The sequence below is a fragment of the Macrobrachium rosenbergii genome, chromosome 44, assembly GCF_040412425.1.
Source record: "Macrobrachium rosenbergii isolate ZJJX-2024 chromosome 44, ASM4041242v1, whole genome shotgun sequence".
Classification (NCBI taxonomy): domain Eukaryota; kingdom Metazoa; phylum Arthropoda; class Malacostraca; order Decapoda; family Palaemonidae; genus Macrobrachium; species Macrobrachium rosenbergii.
Window position 1 is genome coordinate 15335504 of NC_089784.1, and position 14648 is coordinate 15350151.

Sequence of the window (14648 nt, forward strand, 5' to 3'; positions counted from 1 at the left end):
TATATATATATATATATATATACATATATACATAATTATATATGGAAATTAATACATAGCAACGTTTTCACAGAAATAAATTTCTGACTCTCCCGTACCACAGGGAATGAATCCTGGTCTTTCGAGTGACAGTCCAGGGCATTAGCCGTTCGGATGCAAAGGTCATAAAAGGAGTTAGAACCTAAGTAAGTAGTACGTACCTGAGGTTTTTCCCGGGCAGGCGACTAAGGCCTAACATACCAGTGAATTTTACCCAAGTCCTCAACCCATCAGCGTTCGAATTGCTAACATTTCATTCGACTTACCCCTTTCACAGTGAGATATGATGGAAATGAACACATGGAATCGCGTTTCACTGAAATCAATTTCTGACTCACCACGGGAACGAACCCCGGTCTTTAGCAATTCGGACGCAAAAGTCAGTGAAAGGGGTAAGTCGAATGAAATGTTAGCAAATCGAGTGCTGTTGGGTCGGGGAGTTGGATCAAAAAAAGAAAAATGTATACTTTCATGGAAAGGCTGGATTTCAGGCCTTGCATTATCAATGAGAAGACTAGAATATTTTTAGAAGATAGCGTGCGAAAGAAGATAAGAGAAGAAGAAAAAGAAAAAGAAGAAAGTCTCTATCTTTAAATATATTATATATATATATATATATATATATATATATATATATATATATATATATATATATATATATATATATATATTATATAATATAATATATATCTACTTTATATCTATCTCTATATCTATATATATATATTTATTTATTTATTTCTTCTTATTCATGTCTTGCTGGAAGAAGAAGAAGAAGAAGAAGAAGAAGAAGAAGAAGAAGAAGAAGAAGAAGGCACTTTAAAAATACATCTGACGGTTCAGTTCCTGCCACCCAACAAACATTCCCCTTCTCTCCATGTTATGCCCGCCTCTCCCTATTTTCGATCCTTCCCCATGTGCCCTGGAAGATCTGGAAGAGGAGGAGGGCGGGCGATAGGGAACGAAAGACCCGGCAGGAAAGCAGCCGAAGGACAGTTTCCCACGGTAGGCCTAAAAAACAGGCGGTGAAAGTAAGTTTATATCGGGTCAGAGGCCGTTACGGGTTACAACAAGGGGAGGAATGCTTGGCAGGAGAGAGAGGACAGACAGACATTGAGAGAGAGAGAGAGAGAGAGAGAGAGAGAGAGAGAGAGAATAGCATGATCGTGAAAAATTGATAGCCACTATGGAAAATTTCCAAGGAAAAACTCTGTACATGAAGATTAATGATAACACATATGTTAAGCAAGAGAGAGAGAGAGAGAAAGAGAGAGAGAGAGAGAGAGAGAGAGAGAGAGAGAGAGAGAGAAATCCTGGACATGGAAACAATTTACATCGATTACAGCTTACAGATTTTGTTGCTACATGTGAGCAGAGTAGTGAAAGAGAAAGAGAGAGGTGTCTATCCTCGGAAGCAATACATGTAAGGAAACTTGAAAACGAATGACAGAAGTGTGTTACAGATGACATATGTTATTTTTTTTTATAGAGACTAGTAAGTTTTCTTGATTTAAACAGTTTATAGACTTCTTTCGTTATAACGACTAAGGGAATGTTCATTATATTCCACTCTTTTCTGTAATCTTCACATTTCAGTGACTGAAATGCTTCTCAAGTTTACTAAGACCATTTATTATGCATTGGTACCAGTACCTACTTTGTCTCTTCTATCAAGTCTCTATCTGGAGAAAATCTGGTTCAGAAAACAATCTAGTATTAAGTTTGTCTTTGAACTTTCTCCATTATCCTTGGCATAGCATCCTTTCTATTCATAAATTCCTCACTGAAACCACCACAACACACGGCATCAAGTGCACCTAATAAGAAAGAATATATGCAACGACTGTTATATTCTGAAGATACACAACAATAATTAAAAGCAACTTGAAATTAACAATAAAAGCGACTTGCGTCAAGATAAAATCAAAAGATAAACAAAAAGTAAAAATGAAAGTTGTCAATAAGAGAGAGCGAGTGATCGCAAAAATACATACTGCTTCCTTATCAAAGCGGAAAAAAAAAGAATTACGACACTCAATTGTTAAATGCACAGAGGCAATAAGCAGTATGCAAAATTCTATTTTAAAAAAAACATATTCCAATCAATTTCTTCAAGAATCGAAAGAAATAAGCAAAAAGCCAAAATGGATTGAATTGAATATAGAATTTAGGCCAAAGGCCAAGCACTGGGACCTACGACGCCATTCAGCGCTGAAACGGAAATCGACGGTAAAAGGTTTGAAAGGTGTAACAGGAGGAGAACCTCGCAGTTGCACTATGAATCACTTGTTAGGAGAGGGTGGAAAGTAACATGGAAGAAAGAGAATATGAAAGAAGGTACAGTAAAAGGAACGAAAGGAGTTGCAGCTAGGGGCCGAAGGGACGCTGCAAAGAACCTTGAGTACTGCCTACAGTGCACTGATGGCACTATCCTCCTACGGGATCTTCCTGTTGGAGCACAGACAACTGTGACACTGCAAAATCATCGTGGACAGCAAACTGGCATTACTAACTAATGAATGAGAGCCACTGCTTGTTGTGATGGACAAGACATTCCCTGATGAACCACAACACCCTGTTTCATTCACTGGTAAAGTGGTTGGTGTTATAGAATTGTTGCTGCTCATAGAAGAATTGGCTTTGCAACTAGAACCACTGATGCTTGTGTAATACATACATTAGGTGACACTGGAAGGTATGAAACCAGGGCTTGTGTTGGAAGTGTGACTAGCAAAGGTGTAGGAAAGTTATCCAACCCCAATAACTACAATGGGAACTATGATATTGAGATGCGGTGTAGAAAACTTAAGCAATCCTGGATCTGGGTAAGTCAGTGTTATGCTAAGGATTCTAGTCCAGTAAAAGGCTAAGGCAACCACTGGTAAAGGCGGTCTTGCAGAAGAGTGGCCATACACAAGATGATTGGCAGGACAGGTCAGGGATGTGTGACCTGCCTGTCTACTCTCCAACAAAGTGGCGCCACTGCAATGCCTCTCGTAGAAACAGTCATCTCTTAGAGGCTTCTGTGGCTGCATGTGTCTGATCACCTTTGGAGGAAGAGAAAAGATGGAGGCAGGATAAGAAATAGGGCAAAAATTAGTGACTGGGAAGCTGACGAGGCCATCTTTATCTTTGTTTAATCTTCAATCTCATTTTAGAAGAGCTACTTCTGCTGTAATCATTTAAAAATGAGAATGTCTCTGAGTTCCTTATTTGTATCTATATAACAAAATGCTGTTTCGTTATTCCTTTTACTAAACGAAAGGGGTTCACTGTAAAAGGATTAAAAAGGGTAGAAAAGAATGGGGTAACAAAGGAAAAATATGCATGAAAAAATGACTGAGCTGATTGCTATATTATGAAATTACAATATATATATATATATATATATATATATATATATATATATATATATATATATATATATATATATATATATATATATATAGTAGATAGATGGATATACTATGGTGTGTGGGTGCGTGTGCATGTAAGGGGAGTTCCATAGGCTCAGCAACATGTCCTTATCTGTACCAGGACCCACTCTGAGTGAGTCCTGATCTGTACAATACACGCCTGAAGTTAACAAGTCAAGCGTTGAAAAAGAGAAGCAATATAGCACTTTTTGGGACAGGGATGGTTATAGGAGCAAATGAAACATAATGAGAATGCCAAATTCAGTCAGCAGAAGAACAGAGACAATAATCAGTCCAAGAAATCCGATTGATACTACTTTCCACCGAAAAAAAATTGCTAAACGGCAGCCCAGTACTTGTAACAAAGCCACCTGAGTGGCTCTGGTACTCTCTGCGTCTCTCTTTAATTTCGACTGCACCATGGCCAAAGTAGTGCCTGCAGTTAAGAAGAGGGAAAAGGAACCAAGACAAATAGGTTGATTCAGTATTGTTGAGTTTAATTAGTCATATAAACTTTATTATTGTTGACATTTCAATTTAGATGTTTCAGACTCACCAAAGCTTTCTCACTATGTACCCAGGTGCTAACCTTAACACTGGAAACATCAGCCATTTTACCTACCACTCAAAGCTTTTACTTTTCTCTGTAAACTTCCATTGAAAAGAATAGAATATAGAATTTAGGCCAAAGGCCCAGCACTGGGACCTATGAGGTCATTCAACTCTGAAACTAAAATTGACAGTAAAAAGCTTTGAGAGGTGTAACAGGAGGAAAACCTCGCAGTTGCACTATGAATCAATTGTTAGGAAATGGTGGAAAGTAACATGGAAGAGATTATGAATGGAGGAACAGTAACAGGAATGAAAGGAGTTGCAGCTAGGGACCGATTCTGCGAAGAACCTTAAATAATGCCTACAATGAACGCCGTGAGGCGCACTGACGGCGCTATCCGCCGCCCCTCCCCCACCACGGGGAAACTTCCATTGAGCCAACCTGCCTAACAGGAAACACCCTTTCTTCAAAATTATCAAACACTAAACCAGTGTCTCCCATTAACATACCCATGCACGCACAGCATGTTATTCATAAAGACTTCAAAATGTCCCACATCAAGAACTCTCAGCAATCTCTCGGTAACCTCTTATCAGGAATGGAATGAAACCTAGAGTTTAGGCCAAAGGCCATGCACTGGGACCTTTGAGGTCATTCAGCGTTGGGAAGCAAACTGAGAGAAGGTAGGTTTGCAAGGTGTAACAGGAGGAAAACTTCGTAGTTGCACTGTGAAATAATTGTTAGGAGAGGGTGGATAGCAAGATGGAAGATAATGTGAGTGGAGGTACAGTAAAAGGAATGAAAGGGTCCCTGCAAATAACCTTTAGTAAAGCCTACAGTGCACCCCCTGAGGTTCACTGACGGCACTAACCTCCAACGGGACTCATCAGTTCCATCATAATAAACTCTTAGTGTACACATAGCTTAAACAGTATTTTGCCAGAACTTTCAATCTTATCCAGCAACTTTCCACAGCAAACTCTTGGTCAACACGCTCACTTCTAAACTATAAGTCCGTAAGGCGGTTTCCCTATGTTGCGTAAGTCACCTTACTTAGACAATCAAAACGCAACTTCAACCTTTCAGGTATACTCTTGTAATTCTGACACTCGCCTCCTAAATTTCTTACACGAAAACGGACAATTATCACCTCCTTTCCTCCCTCAAGAACCTTTCTCTGAAGTAGACATGCCTTACATACCTTATTCACCCAGTTATACTTTCACTTTTGCTCGTATTTGTTACAGATATATGACAATATACTGAATTTCACCCATATTTTTATTATTTCAAAAGATACCTTATTTCGGATTCTGTTATGTACCCACACACACACACACACATATGTTATATGTATTATATATATACAGCATAAGGTGTGTCTACGCGCATGACAGATTATCTGCTATTCATTTTCTTTTCAAATAATACAGATATGGCTGTATGATTGTATCTCTCTTTTTAATAAAAATAACCTTTCTTTATCTTATTTTCTTTTCCTGCTCATAAGATAAATCACTTCCAGTTTGTAAGGTCATTCACACTAACCAACTTGTCTTACAACGTAATTTCAGTCCAGAGAGCGGGCAAATCTATGCAGGCTTATCCCCATGAACCCATAGTCTTCTTGTCCAACAAGTACCTGACTAGAACGACCTTTCTGTCCATTAATTCGCTCTTAATCCTGCGCGGGAAATACAATGCGAGACGGATCGATAATGTTTCCAGTCTTTTATATCTGGTTTATAGCTTTTTTCATTTGATTTCCCTATTCCAGCATCTGCTTTTGGCAAATAAATCCGGTGCTACGATAGTATGATATCCACCGAGCTATTCGCGACCTACCAAAAATTAGGGTGCTATTTACCAGACAACCCAATTAAGGCCTATGGCAATTACTTCCCAAAACTATATACAAAACTATTTGATCCCCAGGGGCTAGTACTAAACACGGCGAAACAGTGACTCACCTACAATGTTTCGCCGGGTTTAGTACTAGGCCCTGAGGGGTCAAATGTAGAAAATGGATGGTAGATATCATACTATGTTAGCACCATAAATCCTCTAGTACTTTGAAAATGCCGTTAACTAAAACCTCCTGAACAAGAACTGTGGATAGTTTGACAATTGTTAATGGTTTTTGACGTCTGAACGATCGGCAATTGGTGATGACATTGTTTAAATGGTTTTGACAATGAAACGCATAAAAGTACAAAGGAGTGTTTTTGTTTGACATATCAAAATCCAAGAAAAATCCTCCATTGCTTATGTAATCACATTATGCATGCAGAAAAAATTGTCAATGACTCCTCTACGCCCACCAACATGATGCGCAGCTTCAGCAACATTTGTTTGCCGCGTGGCAGCAAGGGCAATGAAATCTTCACCTTCATTGTTGTTAATCAGTATAGCCTGTCCTCATTAGCAGCAGTTCTGTTATTTCATTACAAGATTTTATCTGAATGAAGACACAGGATGTGTTATAACGAGCGTCTCTAGGTTTTACCATAGCAGAAGATAGCACTCTGTAAGTACAGCAGTGTTGAAAGGAGATTAACAGACTATCTGCAAACGTAGGAAAAAAGGCAACTCACTGCAGATATGCTACAAAACCAATTTTCATAAATACACTTCATAATCCTTGGCTAGATGAAATGTTTAACAGCTTTAACTATGAAAACAGTACAGTATACTTCCGAAAATAAAAAAAACTTTTAAATCAAGTAAGAATATGGCGAATATCAAAAATTTTTGGTGAATGTTTAGTTAAAGTGAGACTTATTTCAAATAGTTATAAACGTCAGAAGCAAAGATATAAAAACTAATGCAATTATACTCATGTCTAAAACAAAAGACTAGCTGTCAAACTTATTCGTTTCTGTCATACTCAAAATGTAAAATGTTCGTGAATTTTGAATAATGTCACTTTCAAAATGTCTTTTGTTAAATCATTTTGCCATTATTAAAAGCAAATGAACAAAGCTTAGAAACCATACACACACAAATATATATATATATATATATATATATATATATATATATATATATATATATATATATATATATATAATATATATATATATATATACAGTATATATATTTAAATACACATATATGCATTTCATAGCTTCAATTCTGTAACATATATACGCACACATATATATATATATATATATAATTTTAGATAAATTAAAACCAATTACAAAGGGATGAGGACACGCAGAGGTACAAGCTGTCTTTATTTTAACACATCGTAATTTTTTATTTACATACATCTTCAGGACAGTTAAAAAAAATAAAACTAATAAAATTATAAAACCAAAAAAATATGCTTACAAAACTTTTAAAAAATTAAATTAAAAGTGAGTACACAGTAAAAAAATAAACAGGGCAATAAAAAAACTATAGAACACAACGCAAGATTAAGGACCTACCGTGATAGGTAACAGCGTAAAAAAAAAAAAAAAAAAAACAAGTCAGGACTGCGAGTTTAATGACGAAACATGCGGTTTGATGATGGTGATAACAAAATAGGAAGGTCTCGAGCATTCGTGGTGTGGCCTGTATTACAAGTCCTTATTGTCAATATAAATTTTACAAATTTTCAAATGATCTCTGATATTCCAGTATTCCGGGTATGAAATTCTGTCACCAGTACGAAAACTTACACCACGATGGGAATCGATACGCACCGTAAGTAGTCTACTGGTGGATCCCACGTTGGTCCCTGCTTGACATTCAGGACAAGTATGCTTATAAAAGACACCATAGGACATAGGGAGGTAATCTATCTTTGGTTTTAAAGAGTGAACTTGGGGTAAATGGAATCTTAGGAATTAAATTCATCTAAATGGCACAGAAATGTTCAGGAATAACTTGAGTGAAATTTTAAATCCTGAGTTGTGGAAAATGCGTAAAACTTCATTCTTTGGTCTGTTAAAACTTTGGTTTCATGAAAAAATATTCTAGTTTTGCTCTAGTTTCCTGTACACCAGCTTAGAAGATTTAGTTTAAAAATAATTAAAATGTAATTTCATTATGGAAGCGACTCCAATTCAATTCACTTAACTGTTTTCCTTCAAAGCTGCTGTATTGAGAACTATATCAGTTATTAAACAAATATATTAAGTACAAATGCGATTTCACCAACGCAATTATACATATCAAACAAAATTAAAGAGAGGTAAGAGCGTCTAAACAACTGGTTTAACCAAAATACATGACATGACTTAATATTGAAAATGTTGACCAAACAGAGGATGAAGCAATTTACTGAACTAAAGCATTAAGCCTTTTGGGAATAACATTTATCTAAAATCGGTAATTACAAACATTGAGAAAACAAAGGATGAAGCGGTTTACTGTACCGAAATATTAAACCTTTTGGGAATATTTATCTAAAATTGGTAATTTAATGACAAGTTGTTTTTGACTTTGCGTCGAAGGGTCAAATGGTTTAAAACTCATGCGGTTTACATCCTTAGCGAAAAATAAAGACTTCTCATTCAAATGGAGGGCTTTACAATGACAAGTTGTGTGATTTTGGGATGAAAGTATAAAGGACAGTCATTAAATTAAATCAGTATTGCCAGTGAAAAAAAAAAAAAACAAAAACCTGGCGCACCTTAGAAAGTCGAAGGAAGTAGCTGAGTTGAACATAGAATTTGGGCCAAAGGCCAAGCACTGAGACCAATAAGGCCATTCAGCGCTGAAACGGAAATTGATATTAATTAGGTTTTAAAATCAATTGTTAGGAGAGGGTGGAAGGTAAGATGGAAGAAAAAGAATATGAAAGGAAGTACAGTAAAAGGAATGAAAGGGGTTGCAGCTAGGGGCCGAGGGGCGCTGCAAAGAACCTTAAGTAATGCTTACAGTGTGCACCGTATGACGGCACTACTCCCTACGGGGGGTAATATTTGAGCTTCCAGCGTATTTACTTCAGCACTCAAGCAGCCTTTGGTCGAATTATGTTCATTGCTTAAAACTCAATTTCAACCTTATCTGCCGTAATATTCTCCAAATTACGTAGTATCAGATGGTTCCTATTATTATCAGACTTGTTATTCAGTACTTTGCATTACGTCCAAGCTATTCCCAAATTACACTAAATTAAATTATTAAAGTCTTAAATTTTTATCAATTACTTGTCCAAGACTAAGCTCAAGATATTTTTCATGTGTTGTCCAAATCACCACAGCCTTACGCAATCGGCATGTATTTGCGATTCTGCAAATTTATATATTAATTTGCAGTGCTCATCGAACCTTAAGTACATTTGTTTTCAGGGTCATTAATTAGTTCAGTCTCCCTTCGAAAGTGGTTAGTTTGCAATGCGTCCTGCCTTCGGGAGTTTTGTTTGAACCTTTAATTACCATTTGCATTCAAGAACTTGTACAACAATGTCCCCCGTATGGGGTAAGGCCACCAATGCACTTTTGTGGGGTGCACTATAGGCATTAAGGGTCTCTACAGCATCCCTTCGGCCCTAGCTGCAACCTCTTCCTTTATACTGTAGCTTTCAATTTTTCTTTCATCTGACTTTACACCCCCTCTAACAATTGTTTCATAGTGCAACTGCGAGGTTTTCCTCGTTACAACTTTCAAACCACCTTATTGTCAATATCCCTTTCAGCGCTGAATGACCTCATTGTTCAAAGTTCTTGGCCTTTGGCCTAAATACTTTTCAACAGAGTTGAGGGGTCGTCCGTTAACTACACAATTCTCACTCAACTACAGTTCTCACCTTGAAACGATCACAGTTTCAGTATTACACCAAGAAAAATATCTTAATCACTGTAGCACTGCCATTTTTGTAGAATACTATAAACTAAGCCACCTTGGCTTCATATGCAGCATGAAGTCATGTTACAACATTGGTTTAGTAAAAAACTATGAACAATTTTACTTTTTATTTGTATATCTTTCCTGATTACTCAGTTAATTGCACAACAAAGATAAATACAAGTATTACAGGAAAATATCTGGAATTTGTTTCTTTGTCAATCGAAATTTTAGCAAGCTTATGTTAAGATATCCGAATTACCTTAAGAGTTCTACAGAAATTCAATCCTTACAATTGAAAAGTCCCATTGCCCATCTTTTACAAGCTATTCCAACATTGTCCCCAACTTCAAGGAATTCTATCCAAAGAAAGCAAGTTAAATTCCATCATCCAGATTTTTAGTAATTCAAATTACCTTGTATCAAACGCCTTCAAACTGCCTCCGGTGTTACCTTACCTGTCGAATGGAATGGAAATTTTTTGGTCAAAGGCCAAGCACTGGGACCTATGAGGTCATTCAGCGCTTGAAAGGAAATATACAGTAAAGGAGGTTTGAAGGTGTAACAGGAGGAAAACCTCGCAGTTACACTGAAATAATTGTTAAGAGGGTGGACAGGAAGATGAAATAGATATGAACTAAGGTACAGTAAAAGGAAATGAACGAGGTTACAACTAGGGGACGAAAGGACGCTGCAAACAACCTTTAGTAATGCCTACAGTCCACCCCATGAGGTGCACTGACGCCACAACCCCCCTACGGGGCATTTCTCGACATCTGGTCCTTCGAACCGGATGTTACATTGAGACTTACGAGCTGGGTACTCTTGCAACTCTACACTGCAGACCGCCAGCGTTCGAGTCAAAGCGTCCTTATTCGTTCCGCCAAGATCTTAAATTCATCCCAAACGGTTTTCGGGTCGTCCACTGCCAGATCGTTGCCGCCTACTTACAAAACAACGAAATCAATTACGTGTCCAGAATGCTGCCCCTCAATGGTCTCTTAAAGATTCCGTAACCGGGAGGACAGGAGGCAGTTGCGAATGCCCTATCAAAGCCACTCAGAATGGCAGAGCCTAGCCACCTGCGTCTGGCTCGTCGTCTGTGTATCCGCTGAGGGACCAAATCGTCGAGAATTTCACTGGTGAATGTCTATATGCAGGAGCCGACAAGAAATAATTTAAAGACTGGGTCACATCCCAATACCTAGTCGCTGCCAGACCTTCCAACCTCTCGTCAATAGTACTCTTCGTTACAGAAAACACTTCCATCCGCTACACATCACAAACTAGTGCGTCCCGCAGTGTTGCTCGCTGTCATATTTCTGCTAGTGTTCCATCGGATTCCTTCTTAAATGCTTCAGCTAACTGAATTTGTTGCATCACTCAGGCAGCGAAACTTCCAAGAGACCAATTCAATACGCTGACCAGCTCAGAAGTTTCAACCATCGACAACTGCTTCCTCTGTTCAAGTCAAATATGAATTACTATACAACTTCAGTTACAGTCAAACTTGAAAAAATATTTACGTTAATTGTAACAAGATAAGCCCTAAACCTCAAAGTATCTACATTTAAAACAAGGTCACACGTAAATTAAGTAAAGGTGTCCGTACTATAAAATATCAATGTCGAGAGAACCCTCGGTGTTCTCATGTAATACCAATGTTCTTAAATATTTTCATTATAGCCAAAATGAGAAGCCGCATGTGGCCGAGAACACTTCATTAGGGCACAAGCTCCAGATCTGTAGCATCAATGCAAAAGTCATCAAAATTTTATAGGTCAGGTGTTTCAGACCTCAAACAACCTATAAAACATTTTGAAAAACTAGACCAAAGCTAAGAATACAATACAGCAATTATATCTAAAAAACCGAATTATATAAACTATGGACTTGTTTGGTTTTATGAAAACTTGGCAATAAAGTCAAGCAATAGACTTTCAGCCATTCAGCAATTAAACAGTGAGGACGGAGTGGTCGGACGAGAAGGGAGTGAGTGGGAACGGAGTTAGGCTATAAAAAGTGGGTGCAGCTAGGTGGCTGAATAAGCGGCCAACAACCTCGAGTAATGCCTCGAATGCACCACGTGGTACACTGACAACACTAACCCCTTAAGGGGGAAGTATATGACCTATTCCTGGGGTCAGAGTACGAAGAACAGTTATTTCACAACACAATCACACCAAGACTAGGAAAAACAAAAAGGCTCTGCTAATCGGATGAGATCCTTTGGATAACTCACCCTAGGCATCTAGACCATCCAGAACATAACTCTGCGAGTACACGTTTACCTTCGAACCACCATGAAGACCTATTCGGCAACAACTGGAATGAGCTTAAACCCAATATGAAAATGGTTTAATACCCCAGTGGCCATCTTACACTGCAAAACGACGGCTAGAAGAAAGCAACATGCACTACGAACTACAAATTGAACTGTAATGGATGCAATCAAAATGAACCCTATAACAACCTAGCCTAAAAATGTCAAACTCCGAAATACCACGAGCTTATTTGCTTGACACTATCACATTTCCAAGACTAAACAGTTATACTGAAGAGCATTTACTTTAATTTATCACACTACCATCACTAATTCTTAAACTGAAGAACGAACAAACTTTTTAGCCACAATAAGAAACCCAATTCCTTACCTGGTCAACATTTCAACTACGTACCAATCTCACGAAAATTTTTTCACATTCGTCAATCTTTGAAAAATTGAACAATCATTCCACACATTCCAACGGTTAAGACATTCCATTAAAACCCAAAGCCAAACCCCTGGGTCCTAAAAACCTTGCTTATGTAAACCTGAAAAAGGGCCGATTAGTTACTAGTTTCAGTCAGGTCTTGTATGGCAGACCATAGTCCGCCATACAAGACCCTAGTCCACCTTTGCCTGACAGGCGGCTCTGCCACCCCGGCAAAGGTGGACTTTTATACAGTAAATATTTATACAGTAAATATAATTCAATTAATTATGAGGAAAAAATATTAAATTAAAAAGCAATTTTAAATAAGAACTCCGCACGGAGATTTTTTTTTGACAATACAGAATAAGGTGTATAAGAAGTAGTCCAGGTGAGAACTTAGATTTACAGAAATCTTAACTTTACGGTTTATTTTATTCACGTGTACTACGTGTACTCCACCATACAAACCTTTCCTATATTGTTCGGTAAAAAGAATTCTAAATTTTACAGTTTTATTTTGCTCACGTGTACTCTCGTCATACACACCCTTCCCTAAATTCAGTCAAAAAATTAAACAATGGCCGCATGCGGAGCTCTCCTTTAGAATTGTGTAAGTTTGCCAAGTTAGCCACAGCTGCACCAGATACTTATCTAAGTTATGGGTAACCCTGCAAATTCCAGTTCGGTCACGAAATATAAACAGTTACTAGCTGGCCTCATACGTAAAAGTGAAAAGTATTTTTAGCGTTATTTTATTAATACCTCTGACTAGTACCTTACTACTAAATACAGGTTACTGATTTTTCGAATTTTTTAATACTAAAATGACGTAAGTTATACATTACAAATGATCGAATATTGCAAAACTTATTTCACTTGAACTTTAGAATTTTTGGTTTAAAACAAACTAAAATTACACCAAGGAAGTGAATATGAAGGCCCAACGCCATTCGTCAAGTGCAGTGAAATTTTGTATATTTTGTAAATGTTTTATAAACATTACGACAACGTAACTAAAGTTACTGGAATACTCTATATACTAAATGGCAAACTAGCAACAAAACATTGTAAGACCACGTCAAGGTATAACACTGACAAAATACCGAACAAAGCATTCGTAATGGAATCAATATATTAAAACAGAAGAAATTGCGCTTAGGAAATCCGAACAAAAGCATTCGTAATGGAATCAATATATTAAAACGGAAGAAATTGCGCTTAGGAAATAGTTACCTTGGAATATACAGGTATTTAAACCAAACTTCCCTTCCGTTGAAGAAAAGACTGACACCTTAAATTGCTCGAACGCAAGTTTGACAAAACGCATCTGAGCCTCCTAAATCTAAGTAAAAATCCTGTTGTGTGATGGAAACTATCAGAAAACTATCAACGGTTTCCTCAATCACTGACTTTCCGACAATTGCACAAACATAAAAGCAGTTTCACATTACCCGAAACGTTGCCTTGCCCCCACACAAAGTAACTAGACTGACATCACCTTAAATTGCTTGAACGCAAGTTTAAAGACAAAGCATATGAAAGCCCCCCTAAATCTAAAGTAAAAATCCTGTTGTGTGATGGCAACTGTCAGAAAACTATCAACGGTTTCCTCAATCACTGACTTTCCGACAGTTGCACAAATATAAAAAGCAGTTTCACATTACCTCGAACGTTGCCTTGCCCCAACACAAAGTAACAGCAACTCACGAAGCCCTGAAAATAAAATCTAAAGTTACTCCAGCAAAGAATACTCTTGAGCACTAAAAAGTTAAAACCAAATTAAAGAGAAACATACAAATAGGAAACAAAAATACTTATCAACGAAACCGCACAGACCAACCTTCACTGGATAATAACTTTCGCAGTAATTAACGCTACAGCCAACAGATATCCACCTCTTTTTCGGATAAAACGCTTGTCAACTTAGTCGACGTCAAAATGAGATGTTAGCCAGGGCTGCTAGGCTGCTAGGCACTGGTCCGCCGCGCTGCCTAGTAGCCAGCAAGGACTCTCGAGCTCCGGTGAAGTAGCTCGAGAGTCCTTGCTGATGCGGCCAGTTCTGTTACTTGATGTGATATGTTTGTGTTTTTCAGAAGGAAAAAAAACTGTAGGTGCTGTCCGTAGTTTTGATTTCTGTTAGGAATTAACAAAACAAGTTGGTGC

At 37.6% G+C, this 14648-nt stretch overlaps 1 long non-coding RNA gene across 1 annotated transcript; it reads right to left on the reverse strand.

Annotated features, from left to right (window-relative positions):
- Window positions 1–7560: 7560 nt before the first annotated feature.
- LOC136829359 (uncharacterized) lies at window positions 7561–14446 on the reverse strand. The gene is made up of 3 exons (XR_010850361.1): window positions 14326–14446; window positions 14150–14198; window positions 7561–11250 (listed from the first exon to the last, which is right to left on the reverse strand). It is a non-coding gene; the product is annotated as an uncharacterized lncRNA (long non-coding RNA).
- Between the last annotated feature and the right edge of the window lie 202 nt (window positions 14447–14648).